This window comes from Anabrus simplex, chromosome X (genome assembly GCF_040414725.1).
Source record: "Anabrus simplex isolate iqAnaSimp1 chromosome X, ASM4041472v1, whole genome shotgun sequence".
Classification (NCBI taxonomy): Eukaryota; Metazoa; Arthropoda; class Insecta; order Orthoptera; family Tettigoniidae; genus Anabrus; species Anabrus simplex.
The window spans coordinates 142,161,839-142,176,799 of NC_090279.1; the positions used below are offsets into that span (position 1 = coordinate 142,161,839).

At 40.7% G+C, this 14,961-nt stretch overlaps 1 pseudogene; it reads right to left on the reverse strand.

Annotated features, from left to right (window-relative positions):
* Window positions 1-254: 254 nt before the first annotated feature.
* Window positions 255-9,228, reverse strand: LOC136886713 (craniofacial development protein 2-like; annotated as a pseudogene).
* Between the last annotated feature and the right edge of the window lie 5,733 nt (window positions 9,229-14,961).

Sequence of the window (14,961 nt, forward strand, 5' to 3'; positions counted from 1 at the left end):
AGCACAGATGACATGGTTAATGGTCTACTCCGCTTCACTGCATTCACACATTGGAAAATCCATCCAACCCCACTTATGGCGTAAGAAATTGCAGTGTCCATGCTCAGTTCTCGGTCTGTTGAGGCGACGCCATAGTTTTCTTGGGATGTGGAATCCCTTCATTTTCCGAGTTTGATTTAGTTCATGATCATTAGTTCCAGATGTTGAATTTGAACGCTCGTCCCGCCAGCTCTGGTTTAGATTAAAATTATCCCTCAAGAGTCGGCGGGCCAGTAAACTTGCTGGTCTCCTAGATCGAAGTGGTGAAATGGTAATGAGGGAGATGACCAGGTCTTCTTTGCTACTCTCAGCAGAGCTTCCATTCTCCACTTTATGCACATGTGCACTTTCCAGCCATACGGGGGCACAGTATTCCGCTGAAGAGTAGACAAGACTGATACCCGTTAATCGTAAGGAGTCAGCTCAGGCTCCCCAGGAACTGCCACAAAGCTTGTGCAGGATGTTATTACTTGTAGCGATTTCGTGAGAGAGCTCGGTGAGATGTTCTTTGTAGCTCAAAGTTCTGTCCAGGATGACTAGTAGATATTTCGGGAACAGTATGTACTTAACTTTTTCACCGAGGCATAAAACAGGTGGCTCGTAGTTTGCGAGTCGGTTGCTGAGATGGAAACATGAAACCTCGGTCCCCTGCTTGGAAATTGCAAACCTAATTTCCAACGTGCTCTGTGATAGAGAGTTTGCAGTATTCCTAGGTGATTCTAAAAGTCGCAAAAGAAAATTAAATAACGGTCTGCCACAGGGATCAGTATTGGCCCCAGTTCTCTTCAGCCTCTACATCCGTGACTTACCATCAACCACAGCTACTAAGTTCATCTATGCAGTAGATAACATTGGACTGGTCGCTCAAAGCAGAAATTTTGAGGATGGAGGAGGCAATCTTTCAGCAGACTTGGATAAAATGGCAACATTCTTCAAGTCTTGGCGATTAAATTTGCCATAATAATATCGGTGGACATCCTCTTCATACAAGGTTGCCGGCATCGTATTGAGATAGGTCTGCACTTCGTCTAGAACCTTTTGGGGTGGTGTTGGTGGTGTTTTTTTGTTTTAAGAGAAAATACAACTGGACAATCATCCTTCTCCCCTTTTTTTAACAACTGGATTTAAGTCGCACTAACTCAGACAGGTCTTACAGCGACCACGGGATGGGAGTTGGAAAGAAGCGACCGTGACGTTAATAAAACAACAACCCCTGCATTTTCCTGGTGTAAAAATTGGAAACCACGGAAAACCACCTTCAGACCTGCTGACAGTAGGGTTTGAGCCCACTATCTCTATAATTTAAGCTCAGAGACATGACGTTTCTTAAGCCGACTGCATTGCTATTCGATGCCGACAACTTGATTCTATGTCGGACATCAAAACAGCCCGTGATATTGGGAGAGAGAAAATCCACTATAGACAGCTCCCCTAATTCTAGGGAAACCACAAAGAATCAGTCTGCTCATTAATCCATGAGAACAATAAGAAATTCAAATTCATTACATTAATTTTCATTGGAATTTTTAAAATTTTCCAGTATTCATTATTCTCGGACAGCCGCTCGACTACCCCGTCCCCGATGAACTCTACTTATTAAAATTACTTCAAGTTATACACATGATTTTGTACAATAAGGTGAAGCCCTCAAATTAACTGTTGACATATCTCGAAGAATATTGATGGGAAGTTGAAACCGTTTGAAAATATTGACAGAGAAATTTGTGATTGTTGCGCACCAAACGACACAACAATAACTTCCCAAATTATTAATTTTATACTTGAGTCCCAAGTGACAAAAGGAAGGCTCATAGTTCTTCTTCTTTCTGTATCAATCTCTTTGGACTGCCTTTCATCTCTCTCCAATCTAAGTGTTGGATCGATAATAACGCCTTTGTTAGGTTTCCTATGGACGACTACAAGGTCCGCTCGTTTAATGGAACCCTCAGTTGACGTACAGCTTACTTCTTCATAAACTTGGAACAGTTTTGTATTTCTAAAGCAGTCAGCTATTCTTCTTCTTAGTCTATGGTGGCCGTTATTTCTTACTTCTCAAAGTCGCAGTTGGCAGCAACTTGAGTTTAGAATGTTAGCCAGAACGTCCTTCAAGTGAACATAAAATTATGAATAATTCCTTTACTACTGCATTCAAGAGTAATAAAAATTAAAGTCACCGAACAGGCTATGCAGGTTCCAGACTTGTCGAAGATAAAAACCTGTATCTTGCAAAGGAAAGGGCTGGATATGTTGCTGATGAAATTTCCTCAATATGTTAAGAATTCGATGGGTGAATGCGAAATACGTGATACGTGCCAAGAAACGTATGGTTGCTATAAGAACAGTTTGCGATAGTAAGTTATTGTAAAGAGTAGAATCTAAGAATGAATCCCTGCTAATACACAGTGTAATAAATTCCTTATATTGAGAGAAGAAGAAGAAGAAATATTGGTTGTGGCAACGTGGGTTCGGAAATGCCTGAAGTTGTCCCAGCGTACATGGCGATATGTCCTGATTGCCAGAATAAAATGCTTGATCGGTCATAAATAGTTCCACACGTAATCACGTGGTGAATAAATTTGATATTGGCCTGATCTATCTCTAGGCTCCCGCACATGATATACTCCCCTCTCCAATCAATCAATCAATCAATGACCTGCATTTAGGGCTTTGCCAAAGATGGCAGATACCCTATCATTTGAAGAGCTTTCGTGCAAATACCACTGAACTAAAATTTTACGCATTATTGTTTTTGTATAAAAATTCTTGTTAGGATGAAGAGTTCCTTCTCCACTTCCAATTTACAATTGGAAACACGTGAGCACGTCAATCTAACAAGAATTTTCAATTAAAAAACAAAACAAATTAAAAATAATTTAAGTAGTGTTTGCAAGAAAGCTCTTCTATTGTATACCTAGCCTTTTCTGAAATCTTTTCAACGAACTTGAAAGTTTATCAAACATTCCTCTTGATTCATTATTCTAATATCTTTTTTTAATGCTATTTGTTTGGACCGTCGACCCATGAGGACCTTTTGCCCCTACTGGCACCATATCGTATGAACCTGCGTGTAATTGGAATGGCGATATTGTGGAATGTTCTGTGTGAGGAAAGGAAGATTAAGGACGTCACAAACACCCAGTCCCCATGACAGGGATATTAATCATTACAATTTAAAAACCCTGACCCGGCCGAAAATCGTACTCGGGGCCGTCGGTTGACAGGCGGACGCGTTGCCCCTACACCGTGGGGCTGCACTTCCAATAACTTACTCCTCGTCCTCTTCACTACAGTTTATTCGTCTACTAACGTCATTTCACGCCATCTGACAGCTCGGAACATACCACGTAGTTGACAAGCTCGTCTCCTTACTCCCAAGTTTCAACAACCGAAAGTTTAGAATATTTTCATAACAATAGTCTTTTAGTGTAGCCTCCGTGGCTCAGACGGCAGCGCGTCGGCCTCTCACCGCTGGATACCGTGGTTCAAATCCCGAAATCCCGGTGACTCCATGTGATATTTGTGCTGGACAAAGCGGAGGCGAGACAGGTTTTTCTCCGGGTACTCTGGTTTTCCCTGTCATCTTTCATTCCAGCAACACTCTCCATTATCATTTCATAGCATTTATCACTCATTAATAAATCACCTCGAGAGTGGCGACCCCATTGTAATAACAGCCTATATAAGTTCCATTCATTACATCCCTGACCCGGTCAATGACTGGAAAACAGGTTGTAGGTTTTCATTTTCATTTTCAGTCTTTTAGTCGTAATCGCCTAGATCGGCTTATAATAACCTACTATCGTCAGCATTCGTCTGTATGTTATACAATCATCCGCGAACAATCTGCAGTCACTACAAATTTCATTCGGAAGATCATTGATAAACGCCGTAATGATTTATGATCGTCTGATTTTCGCAAAGGGAAAAGGGGTTTCTTTTCTTCACGAGCGTCTTATGAACTGCTCGTTTCGCAAGACCGTACGCACCTTCATTGAGGCTCATCTGCCCGAAGTTATTGGCCCTTATAGTGAGTCGAGATATTTTGCAACACTCAACAACACGTTGTTTAGCTGGTTGCCGACCCAGAAATCCCTCCTCCTATCTCATTCCGGACTTGGGACCGGACAATTGTGGAGCTGTTTTGAGTGAATCAGGGAAAGGATTTATATGTCCCAGTAATTAATCAAATAAATGCATATATTGATATTGAAATATGGAATTATACAGGGTGAGCAACATGAAGCGGAACCAGTCCCGCAGCCTGCACACAGGAGGTGACAGGAAGTCCGCAGTAAACACATTGCCGCGTACGCCATTTCTAACAAAGAAACAAACAATTAACACAAAACAACACAAAAATAAAAGTACTCACTTATATCACGCCAGGAGATGTTGAAACTACCCCCCTTCGTTGTTCAAGCATTCGTAATTCAGGATCACTTGGTTTAAATTCTTGCAGTGCAGTAATTGTACACGGCTTTAACTTCAGTAACGTTGTACCCGTTCGAACAGAAACATAGGATATTTCCATTTCCTGAGCAAGTCGTCGAAATTATTTTGTAGGATACATTTACAGAGCGTTACCAATGTTATCTACAGTTTCTTGTGTGAGTACTGTACGTCATTTATTAGGTTTCTTATCAAGAAAACTTTTCCCGTCTCACGTAATTTATTGACTAATCTATGAATCGAAGTCCGACCTGGAACTTGAAGATCATGAAACTTTTCCTGAAATATTCTCCTTACGGCCCTCGCAATTTTCGTACGAACGTATAAATCGTAAATGTTTAATCTTTGGGGAACATAATACTGATACCCGACTTACGCCACCTGAGCCATTTCAATAAATCCACACACGAACGAAACACGTGCCATGTTTGTAAACGTTCAACAAAGACTGAAACCTGGCGCGGTAGCGCGGCTTTCAGTACATCCGGCACTGTATTTCGTCACCGGCCTACTCACTCACTCAGGAATTCCCGCGCACAGGATGGAGCGGTTCCACTTTATTCTGCTCATCCGGTATATGGACTTTAAATTACAAAAAGTATCATATCTATTCATATTCAAGTTAAATGAAGCTAGGGCTATCATTCAGGCACACAATGTTACAATTCTAATTTTAATATGAACTTAAAAGAACATACAATATTTTATTCCCTCTTACAATTAAACAATGGATTACAAAATGTTCTTTTTAGGGGAATGGGAAAGCCGTATCTTGACAATGACAGTTTGACAGAAAAGATATCCCAATATCGTATGAATTATTTAAGTTTTGAATTTTTACTACTGATAATTGCAACCTTCCCGTAGGTACTGCAGTAGAATGAAGTACACTCAGTGAACAGCTATACATTTATCAATTTTTTTAATGTTCCACATTTTAGCAAAAAATGTGTCATTAAAATTGCTTTAAATTAGAAAACAATCAGAGGAAATACTTCTTTCTAGTTCAGTGGGCGCATTAAGGCATAAAATAACTTTCTGAAAAAGAAAATGATCTCCTTAGCTTGTACTGTATACTTCATGCGATAATGGGTCAGATATGTGAGAAAAAAGTCAATTTTCAGAAAGTGAGTTCAACGTAAGACAAAATTTACCCATGTCGTTGTTTTCTGAGTCATCATTCCATACACTGGTTTGATGCAGCTCTCCATGCCGCCATATCCTGTGCTAACCGTTTCATTTCTACATTACTGTTGAATAATAAATATGCTCTAACCTGCTGGTCATATTCATGCCTTGGTCTACCCCTACCGTTCTTACCGCCTACACATTCTTCAGAAACCAACTGCACAAGTCCTGTTGTCTTAAGATGGGCCGTATCATTCTATCCCTTCTTCTAGTTAGATTTAGCCAAATCGATCTCCTCTCACCAATTCGATTCAGTATCTCTTCATTCGTGATTCGATCTATTCATCTCACCTTCAGCATTCTTCTGCAACACCACATTTCGAAAAGTTCGATTCTCTTTCTTTCTGAGCTAGTTATCTTCCATGTTCCACTTCCATACAATGCCACGCTCCACACGAAAGTCTTCAAAAACATCTTTCTAATTCCTATATCAATGTTTGAAGTGACCAAATTTCTTTTCTTAACGAAGCTCTTCCTTGCTTGTGCTAGTCTGCATTTTATGTTCTCCTTACTTCTGCCATCGTTAGTTATTTTACTGCCCAAGTAACAATATTCATCTACTTCCTTTAAGACTTCATTTCCTAATCTAATATTTCCTGCATCGCCTGCCTTCGTTCGACTGCACTCCATTACTTTTGTTTTCGACTTATTAATTTTCATCTTGTATTCCTTACCCAGGACTTCGCCCATACCATTCAGCAGCTTCTCAAGATCTTCTGCAGTCTCAGATAAAATAACAATATCATCGGCAAATCTCAAGGTTTTGATTTCCTCTCCTTGGATTGTGATTCCCTTTCCAAATTCATCTTTGATTTCCTTTACTGCCTGTTCTATATAAACATTGAGTAGTAAGGGGGAAACTGCAAACTTGCTTCACTCCTTTGTGGATTGCTGCTTCTTTTTCAAAGCCCTCGATTCTTATCACTGCACACTAATTTTTATACAGACTGTAGATAATCCTTCGTTCTCGGTATCTGATCCCGATCACCTTCAGAATCTCAAATAATTTGGTCCAATCGACATTCCACGATCCTACTACGCTGGCGTAGCAGGGGGAGAGGTGATACTCCCACGTGGCGCGTCCCAGGTGGCGGATAGGGGGGTCCTAACCGGCTTGCCGGCGGACTTGAGGGAAATAAAATACCTCTCGCGGACCAAACACACTACCCCCTTCGGGTGGGGGACGCACATGTAGAATACACCCGCGGTATCCCCTGCCTGTCGTAAGAGGCGACTAAAAGGGGCGACCAAGGGCTGACTGAATTAGAACCATGAAACTAATTTTGAATCTACCATCACGCGGGGAACACCATATGTTGCCTGTACTTGCGAGTAGTACCACTACATTCGGTACGAAATAGGTTTGTGATTAGTAGCAGTAAAAGCCTGGCCTGGTGGATTCCAGTACCCGTGCGTCGTACCCATGTGTGCAACACCGCGGGTCTGGGCGTAGCCTGTGAGTTGTACCACTATATGAGCAGCACCGTGGGTCTGCGTTGCCTGTGATTAGTACCCACTATGTGAGGAACACCACGGGAATACCGGCGCCCGTGTTTAGTACACCTAGGTGGGGAACCTTCTCGGTTTGCGTTGACTCTGAGTTGGGCCATTGTGTGAGACACACCATAGGTCTGCGTTACTTGTACGTATTGCAATACTTGTGAGTAGTACCATCTTTTGTGGAACACCGTGAGTCTTCGCTACTTCTGATTAATACCCCAACATGACACATACCATGGTTCTATTTTACTCGCGACATGTACCATTCTGTGGGGCCTTAGACGTGGATTTTGCACCCCCTTTAGACACCAAGCATCATTGTGCTTTATAAGTGGTTCCTTGGTCGGTAATAATGTTATTTTCGATCTGTATTGAGTCCGATCCACTGGTTTTTGTTTGTTTGTTTTGTGTTTTGTTGAGTTCGTGTCCATCCATTCATTCTTCATGCCATATTTTATTTTTATTTTGTCAGTGGTTGCCTTTGCAATTTTTGTTCTTTCATTTCGTACCATTAGGGGCCGATGACCTTTGATGTTAGGCCCCTTAAAACAACAAGCATCATCATCATCAACCAATCGACATTATCGAATGTCTTTTCAAGATCTACGAACGCCATGTCCTTCTTAATTTGATCCTCTAAGATCAGACGTAAAGTCAGGATTGCTTCACGTGTTCCAACATTTCTTCTGAAGCTAAATTGATCTTCTCTCAATTCGGTTTCAACTTGTCTTTCCACTCTTTTGTAAATAATACGAGTTAAAATTTTACTAAACTAATGGTGCGGTAGTTTTCACACTTGTCAGCGCCGACTTTCTTGGGAATAGGTATAACTTTTTGCCGAAAATCGGATGGCACTTCCCCTGTCTCATATATTTTACACACTAAATGGAATAACCTCGCCATGCTGGTTTCTCCTAAGGCAGTCAGTAATTCAGAGGGAATGTCGTCAATTCCAGGTGCCTTGTTTCTATTTAGGTCTCTCAAAGCTCCGTCAAATTCTGATCTCAAAATTGGGTCCCCCATTTCATCAGCATCAACAGCCTCTTCTTGTTGCATAACCATATCGTCTACGTCTTATACTTGATACAACTGTTGGATATGCTCCTGCCATCTTACTGCCTTGTCTTCTTTCCTTGGAAGTGGTTTTCCATCTGAGCTCTTAATATTCATACACCGAATTTTCCTTTCTCCAAAGGATTTCTTGATTTTTCTGTATGCAGCATCTACCTTTCCTAGGACCAAAAAATCTTCAACATCCTTACGCTTTTCCTTCAGCCATTCTTCCTTAACTGTCCAGCACTTTCTATCCACTTGATTCTTTAATCGCCTGTATTCCTTTTTGCCCTCTTCATGTTTTTCATTCTTGTACTTACGTCGTTCATCATTCATGTCTGGAATCTCCTGAGTTACCCACTGATTCCTAGGTGATCTTTCGTTTCTTCCTATCATTATTTCAGCAGCCCTAGAGACCTCATTCTTCACGACTGTCCATTCTTCCTCTATTGTGTTTCCTTCAGCCTTTTAATTTAGTCCTCGTGCAACATGTTCCTTGAAACAGTCCTTCACACTCTTTTCTTTCAACTTATCTATATCCCACCTCCTTGCATTCCTTCGTTCTTTCAATGTCTTCAACTTGAGGTAGCATTTTATGACCAAGAAGTTGTAGTCAGAGTCCACGTCTGCTCCTGGGAAAGTTTTGCAATCCAGCACCTGGTTTCTGAATCTCTGCGTAATCATAATGAAGTCTATTTGATACCTTCCAGTGTCTCTAGGTCTCATCCACGTATACAGCTGTCTTTTGTGGTGTTTGAACCAAGTATTAGCAAGGGCTAAATTATGTTCGGTGCAGAATTCAACCAGCCGACTTCCTCTTTCGTTCCTTTGTCCCAATCCGTATTCTCCTAATGTATTACCTTCTCTTCCTTGGCCCACCACTGCATTCCAGTCTCCCATCATAATTAGATTCTAGTCACCTTTTACTTATTGCATTATGTATTCTATCTCTTCACACATTCTTTCGATTTCTTAATCATCTGCTGAACTAGTACGCATATAGACCTGCACTATTGTGGGGGGCATTGCGTTGGTGTCTATCTTGACAACAATAATCCTTTCATTATGCTGGTCGTAGTAGCTTACCTACTTCCCTGTTTTCTTATTAATTTTTAAACCAACTCTTGCATTTCCCCTATTTGATTTTGTGCTGATAATTCTGAAGTCGCCTGACCAAATTTCCTGCTCTTCGTGCCAACGTACTTCACTTAAACAAACTACATCTAACTTAAGTCTATCAATACGTTAAAGCTAATAAATGACTTGTTTTCCTTACTGTAAGCTGCGGGATTAAGTGGGATATTGAGAAAGGGAAGGTTATCGTCCGACGTCATGACACTTTCAAACTTCGCGGGCCTCTTTAGTTTTTTTTTTTTTTACCGAGCTCGATGGCTGCAGTCGCTTAAGTGCGGGCAGTATCCAGTATTCGGGAGATAGTGGGTTCGACCCCTACTGTCGGCAGCTCTGAAGATGGTTTTCCATGGTTTTCCATTTTCACACCAGGGGCAAATGCTGGGGATGTACCTTAATTAAGGCCACGGGCACTTCCTTCCTAGTCCTAACCCTTTCCTGTCCCATCGTCGCCCTAACACCTATGTGTGTGTGTCGGTGCGACGTAAAGCCAATAACAAAAAAAAAGTCTTTTTTTTCTTTCGCATTGGTTGGTAATGACGGCCAATGCCTGTGATCCTTGGCAGAAGCAATCGATAATAGCGCCTGGACCACTACTTTAGCTTATAAAAGTAGATATACTTCTTGGGGCGGGTGGGTTGGTCCCTGGCAGACGTAATGAACACATCTCTCCTCCAGAAATATTTCTAGGTAAGAATAGCGGCATTGAAACTAACATATTGTGTAATAATCCGTGCGGGGTGGACTTTATATGCCTACCTTAATTCACACACTAGTTGGTAAAGGTTTGCCATCCCTGGTCTACGGCATGCGGAACGTTCTTAATGAGAGTCCCATATATCAATGAAAGGGAATACCCGAATTACGAAATAATCGGGAAATCATTGGCACAGTGTCGATTGTTGAGCTGTGCAAGAAGTTAAATTATTACACGATTAAATATAAATTGTTAATTTGTTTCTCCATTATTCAATACAATTTAATGTTTTTTACCCGAAATAAGATGGACTATATTGATTTTAATGACTAAGAATATGGAACATATGTGCTAAACTCCAAAATATGGGAAAATATGGAAAATAAACACAGCATGTTTCAACTCCACACGTAAAGAAAATATAAAATATAATTCATTTTAGTTTCATAAATAGATATGTAAAATAATAATAATAATAATAATAATAATAATAATCGTATGGCCTCAGCTACCGTGTGCAGACATTTCGATTTGACGCCATCTGGCTGTCTGCTCGTCAATTTCGACGTTCCGTTTTACTCTAGGCCCACTAGATGGCAGACAGAGTAAACCGGATCTCTCATGGGCGTCTATGGCTGAGATTTAATTAATTTTGTCGGGTAAGTACCAAATGTATCACCAGAGATCTTTTACATGCCGACATCGTACGACATGGAGTGTCGAGCGAAACTTTCAACCGCCCTTCAAAAATCCGACTACCTCTGCCGGGTTTGAACCCGCTATCTTGGGATCCGGAGGCCGACACTCTACCACGGATCAACAGAGGCAGCTAAGGATGTAAAGGAGAGTGCATATAAGTCTCTGGTAAGACCCCAACTAGAGTATGGTTCCAGTGTATGGGACCCTCACCAGGATTACCTGATTCAAGAACTGGAAAAAATCCAAAGAAAAGCAGCTCGATTTGTTCTGGGTGATTTCCGACTAAAGAGTAGCGGTACAAAAATGTTGCAATGTTTGGGTTGGGAAGAATTGAGAGAAAGAAGAAGAGCTGCTCGACTAAGTGGTATGTTCCGAGCTGTCAGCGGAGAGATGGCGTGGAATGACATTAGTAGACGAATAAGTTTGAATGGCGTTTCTAAAAGTAGGAAAGATCACAATATGAAGATAAAGTTGGAATTCAAGAGGAGAAACTGGGGAAAATATTCATTTATAGGAAGGGGAGTTAGGGATTGGAATAACTTACCAAGGGAGATGTTCAATAAATTTCCAATTTCTTTGAAATCACTTAGGAAAAGGCTAGGAAAGCAACAGATAGGGAATCTGCCACCTGGGCGACTGCCCTAAATGCAGATCAGGATTGATTGATTGATTGATTGATTGATTGATTGATTGATTGATTGATTGATTGATTGATTGATTGATTGATTGATTGATTGATTGATTGATTGATTGATTGATTGATTGATTGATTGATTGATTGATTGATTGATTGATTGATTGATTGATTGATTGATTGATTGATTGATTGATTGATTGATTGATTGATTGATTGATTGATTGATTGATTGATATGTATTTACATAGAAATCCGTTCCCTGTTCATAACATTATATTAGCTGGAATATCTTTAGTACATTAAGCAGCTGCGTGTTTACAGTAAATTAATAGTCTATTCTCTCTCTGTATGATGCTGGTCAGCCGTCATTTGTATCCTAGTCTACAGGACATAGTAGAGAGTACCCGCTACATTGAAGATACAACAACGTTATCGGTTTTGCATTCTACTAAACATTTTTACGGTTTTAGGAAACGCTGACGTGCCGGAAGTTCCTTTACGAGCTGAGCTGGTAATAACAGTCTCAGTGCCCTTTGTTTCGGAGTCGCAGAACCTGATAGCCTCTGAGATAAGGGATGACGTAACAGAAGTGCCACTCCTGCAGAAGAGGTGATGAAATCTTAAGGAACTTCACTGTGGTTGATTATCAGTCCCATTCATTCTTCCTCAATGACAGAAGACACTTCCCTTTCCGCTCCCGTGCCTTATCATTTGTTGATAAAAATCCACACTTCTAATCCTTCAGGCAAGCAACTCAATGTTGAAAACATCCTGGGAATATGAGCTGTAAATTTTAGGGAAATAAAATATAATAAAGCATGAGAATATATTCTTTATGTATTACTAAAAATTACAATCATTTTCTTAATCATCGTTATCCGGTCGATTAGATTAGAGGTTTGCCTTCTCTAGCACTACGAGCGCTAATGTGAGTCAATGCATTGTTTCACTTAAGCACCACTACGAGCGCTAATGTGAGTCAATGCATTGTTTCACGTAAGCACCACTACGAGCGCTAATGTGAGTCAATGCAGAGTTTTTCACTTAAGCTCTTACAACTACATTCGGTTTGGACATTTTTCAAAAAATCAAAAAAATGCCTGAGGGTACTGAACCAAGGAACACATTGAAGAAATAATTATGTAAATAAGTTAACTTGGCTAGGATTTGAATAAAAAAGAAAACGAATAAAGAAACAGGTGATTTTAGGCTGTTTTTCCGCGACTGCATTTAAGCGGGAGGTGATTTTTCCAATTTTTTTAAAAGTTTGATAGAGCTATCCAAGAATCACAATTTGAAGCCTTAGCCCTTCAACTTTCGGCACAATTGTGGAGATTGCTTAATTTTATGTTTTATGTTTTATGGGGCCCCTAATTTGCTAAGAAATGTTTTCAATAATAATAATGAATATTAATATACAACTACCGCCACACTCCAGAGCGAAATGTAACCGTCCTGTCTATAAACACCGTATTTAAAACAATCGCTTAGTATGACATCGCTTACTTTGACAGATCGTATAAAGCCGGGGGAAGGGGGTAGGGAAGGGAGCCCCCACCCCACCCACGATTTTATCTCAAAGGTTCCTCCCCACTAAAATTTGCCGGGGCGGAGGGGGTATTCTTTCATTATAAAATAATGAGGAAAATCTAAAACACATACATTACTGCTTGAAATAAACACTAGTAGTTTAGCCCTATGATCCTTCTCCCCAATCTCCCACAATTGCTCTGTTATTTCGCGGCGTATTTTTATCATATTTTCGTAGAAATATATCGACTATAACGTCCAATGTTGATTTGTATTTCTTACGCGCGGACAACAGTATAAATCTTATTTTCAAAGTCTTGTTTTCAGTGGATTGTAGATTTCAAATTAGTCTGTCTGTTTAATAGTCAAGGGAAGCATCGCTGTGAAGATGTCACAAATGAAAGGGAAAGTGTTTAATATAGAATAAAATGCATCATTAGCCTGGCTCCTTAGTCAACATAGTGGTTCAGACGGCTCCGGGTTCGATTCACGGCCGGGTGGGGGATTTTACCATATTTTGTTCAATCAGGACAATATCTAGCACTATCAAATCAACACCCCTACAATGGCCACCTGTGTTATTCAACATTCATCCCCCTCATATACGAAGGGAAGCAGCTCGGGTAATTTTTTTTTTTTTTTTTTTTGTTATTTGCTGTACGTCGCACCGACACAGGTAGGGCTTATGGCGACGATGGGAGAGGAAGGGGCTAGGTGTGGGAAGGAAGCGGCCGTGGACTTAATTAAGGTACAACCCCAGAATTTGCCTGGTGTGAAAATGGGAAACCACGGAAAACCATCTTCAGGGCTGCCGACAGTGGGGTTCGAACCCACGATCTCCCGAATACTGGATACTGGCCGCACTTAAGCGACTGCAGCTATCGAGCTGGGTGAGCTCTGGTAAGAGAATGAAAGAAATGTCGCAGCAACCCCCAGCTACCCTTACGTCAGAAATGCATATTTCAGAAACCAGTGAGATTGAAATCAAGGAACCCATCATGGAAATTTTAATGCTGATCAGACCTGGACAGAAACATAGTCTTCTTCAAGCCCTGATCACCTGCCTGGGTTTAATTAACGATCCATGTAAATCTTCCCATGGTTTCAATTTACCTAGAAAGGCATGGACTTCTTTAAACAGAATTAGGACAAACCACGGAAGATGCAAATTCTGGCTTCACAAGTGGGAAAAAGCTGAAAACTCATACTGCGACTGTGACAATGTCCCCCAGACCATCCAACAGTTTGCTGCGGAGTGCCCAAGAAAAATATTTGAAGGAACTATTCAAGATATACACAGTGCCACGGAAGAAGTTATGAACTGGTTCAATACACTGGATGGACATTATATTTTAATTTACCTGATCTCCAAATACTGTATATATCTTATTGTAATATTTAAATGTCCAATGTATCCTTATTTTGCCATAAATATTAATAAATAAGAATCCTCTAGCTCGGGGATTGGGATTTGTGCGAGTATTAATACAAATTTATATTTACATAGAACACATCACACTACGGAAGTATGAAATAGAGAATACATTCCTGCACAAAGGGTTTGCTTCAGGAATGACATCCGGCCGTAAAACTAGATTCCATCTGCATTGGTCCTGACCCCAGATAACTGTGAAGACGATAACTGTCTCATCTTTCTGAAAAGCAACAGAACTCATTTTCTTTCAGGCTCTTAGGTAGCCTCCATCGATTACGACCAAGCTTTCTTGAGGGCACCTAAGGTATTTTAGAAATGTGTGTATATTCAGTCCTCATCCCGAAGGCTGGTTGGATCCTCAACGCCCCCACCATTAGCTGTTATAGATGGCCTAGGCACCACTGTAGAGGCATACTAGGAAAATGAGGAGTAAGGTAGTTTCCAATTTATTTCCTCACTGAGCCAGAAGTTGCTATTACATACCAGTCTGCCAAGCCCACTGAAATGCCTGCACTAACCGACACTATGAGCAACATTTTCACACCATTCATAACAGGGACTGGCTGCATAAGGAATGGTATTACTAGTATCGCTCATACCTCA